Below are 3,544 nucleotides of genomic sequence, written 5' to 3'. Positions count from 1 at the left end.
GATGGCAGCACTCTCCTCTGGTCTCACCATGTCTCCTCCATCTCCTCTTCTCATTTCCGCTCTGCTGGGTAGAAACACTGAGAGGGGGAGGAGATGGACCACTTGTATAAAAATGAATGGGAAGCATTCAGAATAGCATACTACCATACTGCAGAAATAGTAAGAGTAGCATGCTATTAAAAAGAGCTAGTATGCTCGTATGCTTTTTGGATTCAACTGGGGAAATAATGCTCATTATAATTGGAAGCCAAAGAAATCCCACTTTTCAGTGAACAGATTCAATTTAATTTTAGATAAACTTTTTTAGAATGAAATTAACCCACCTGAAAATGGGGTAAAATGTTATATATATATATATATATATATATATATAATTTGGAATATGTATGGGAATGCAGTCACATTTATTAATTGAAATAAATAAAATAAAATAATGCTACTTTGTCAAATAGCTGGAGTAATTTGAAGTATTAAAGTTACTAAAACTGAAATAAAAATAAAGCTAAATTAGAAGTATTAAAAAACGAATAAAAATGATTAAAACTGAAATTAAACTGAAATGATAACTGAAAATATAAAAAAGCTAATTCAAAATAGGAATAAAAAATATATTGAAGTACTAAGTTACTAAAATAAAAATGCAGCTAAATATAAGTATTTAAAAATAATAAAAATGACAAAAGCACAACAAATGGCTAAAAATGAAATTAAACTCAAATGAAAACTGAAAATATCCAAATAAAAGCTAATTCAAAATAGAAATAGAAAATAAATGAAAGTACTAAAGTTACTAGAAAAATAAAGCTAAATAGAATTATTACAAAACCAAGAAAAATGACAAAAGCACACCAAAAATGACTAAAACTGAAATTAAAAATATCAAAGTGAATTCAAAATAGAAATAGAAATAATTTGAAGTATTAAATTTACTAAAACTAAAATAAAAAAATAGCTAAACAGTAGTATTAAAAACCAGTAACAATGACAAAAGCACAACAAAATTACTAAAACTGAAATGAAAACTGACAATATTAAAATAAAAGCTAATTCAAAATAAAAATAGAAAATAAGTTGAAGTACTAAAGTTACTAAAATTGAAATAAAAATAAAGCTAAATAGAAGTATAAAAAACTAATAAAAATGACAAAAGCTCAGTAAAATGACTAAAACTGAAATGAAACTGAAAATATCAAAATAAAAATTAATTCAAAATAACAAACTGAAAGTAAGTTGAAGTACTAAAGTTACTAAAACTAAAATAAAAACATAAAATAAAATAACTAACTAAATAAAACTAATAAAAATGACAAAAGCCCAACAAAATGACAAACAGAAAATTAAACTGAAACGAATACTGAAAATATCAAAAGAAAAGCTAATACTAAATATAAACAGAAATAAAAAAATAAGTTGAAGTATGAAAGTTACTCAAATAAAAATAAAGGTAAATAGAAGTATTAAAAATAATAAAAATGACAACCAAAAATTGTAATTTAACTAAAATAATAAATAAAAGTTAATTCTAAATATTAATAAATACTATTATATGAAATATTACTAAAATATAATATAAATAATACTAAAATAACACTGATTCTAACAATAACCTACATTGAAATTACCTACAAACGCAAAATAAAATAAAATATTAGATGAAATAAGCAATGTTGCCTTGCCACTAGCTGAAATAAGTTTAAGTACAAAAATGACTCAAACTAAAGGAAATAACACTGTAAAACTGTTTATCCTTCCTCATTACTGCTCAATGCAAAAGCCTCAGTATGTAACACCTTAAATACAATACGGTTCCGAAGCCAAATTCATCTCGAGGTGATTTTTCCCCCAGTTCCCCTGTCATTTACTCCCCTTCTGGTTTTCATTAGCCGTGTAACCTTAGCGAGGCCTGGTCCTCGCCTCCCTGTTATCTCAATGATGTTCTAATGCTGGTCAAACATTATTGTGAATGGCTCAGCTCAATAGAGGCAGTGTTAGCCAGGAGAGTCAATATTAGCTGAGCACACAGGGCGGGAGGAAAGTGGGGGAGGGGAGCGCACCGTCTGCACCGAGTGTGTGCGAGGGGGGCCTAGTGTGCGCTCTTGGTGAACCTTGACCGCTCACAACAGAGGCAACAAAGCATGGGATAAAGAGATGACAGGAATTTAGCAGAGCATTCTTCTCCTGCTTTTCCTCGCCCAAGGAGCCGGCGATCCGACAAAGATCGCTCAAAGATTCCCATCGTTCCGTCTACATCGCACTTATTTACAACCTATCATGAGCACGCTGTGGGATTAATGAGGGCTGTGTCTTCTCAGGGTTGCAGGGGAAGGTCAATTTGTCAAAGGACATGAACAACAGGCCCAAGGTCAGCTCTTTGTCTGTTTTTAACAAAGGTAACTGAATCATCGGCTCCACGCCCACCGCACCTACGGCCGCATCAACACGTCTGCTCGGTAATCACAGACACTTTTATGCCCTGAGAGCTGTGCAAACAGTTGGTTTGGTAGAATCAACAGTGGCTGTCATGTGACCCCAAACGCACCAAAAGCTTTCCGCATGAATCATAATCTAACATAGAAGTGATTGTGCAGGTGAAAGCGCTAATAACAACAAGCGGCTGACTAATGTTTGACTTGCGTCTCATTAGAGAATGGGAATAAGGAGAAAAGATTAACTTCTCAAATGACAGTGTCTCACTGTTTAGATGAGGCTTGCTAACCTGTCCCGTTTAATCTATGGGCCTCGCTGGCAAACAAACAGACAAATATTGACCGTCTGGGAATAGGCCTCACTCAGCAATACATACACCCGAAGCAATTTCCTCAAGGCTCTGGGAAACTGTCAACATGACGGCAAAAGAAAATATATTTTCTTGCCGTGGGGCAAACTGCGAACAATTTGCGCTGATATGCATAAATCAGGCTGGGCTAATTTGAGCAAATAATTGGTCTGGCTGTGCGAGGCGTGGAATATTATAGGTACCGGTACATGCGTGTTTGGTTTGGGTCATTGATATGGATAAGCAGGTGTAACGTTTAGGGTCAGGTGTAAACCTCTAGTTAAGCATACAAAAGCTTGAAAACCAAACAAGCGCATTGTTCGAGATAACCGCACGAACACCCCCCCCGGCGGCCTCGTGAGCAACGCAAATACCTTTTGATGTAGCAACACGGTCCCAATTCAGATCTGCTGACATGTGAAAAAGCAACATTAGCTAATGCACTTCTTAAAGACCATAATCGCTCTTTCCCCTACAGTTAATGAATGCTAATTAGAAGTAGCTTCATGTTTGCTGGCTTCCTCTCTAATGTGCCGTATTGTTCCTCTTCTCCTGCTCCGGCTCGGCTCTAATGCTGCTGTGCCAGCTATTAAAGTCAGCTAATCCATCTATCTCCACAACTGCCAGCTCCGAAAGCCACTAATAGCTCAGCCACAAAACTGCGCATTTCCGAATTCATTTGATCCGTAGGCTTCGCGCTGGTAAAGCGAGTGGGTGGCATTGCGGTCGAACTTGAATTCCGTGCCATACCTGGCTCGGGATGCTTAA

The sequence above is a fragment of the Garra rufa genome, chromosome 11 (genome assembly GCF_049309525.1).
Source record: "Garra rufa chromosome 11, GarRuf1.0, whole genome shotgun sequence".
Lineage (NCBI taxonomy): Eukaryota > Metazoa > Chordata > Actinopteri > Cypriniformes > Cyprinidae > Garra > Garra rufa.
This window is presented reverse-complemented; position numbering follows the sequence as displayed.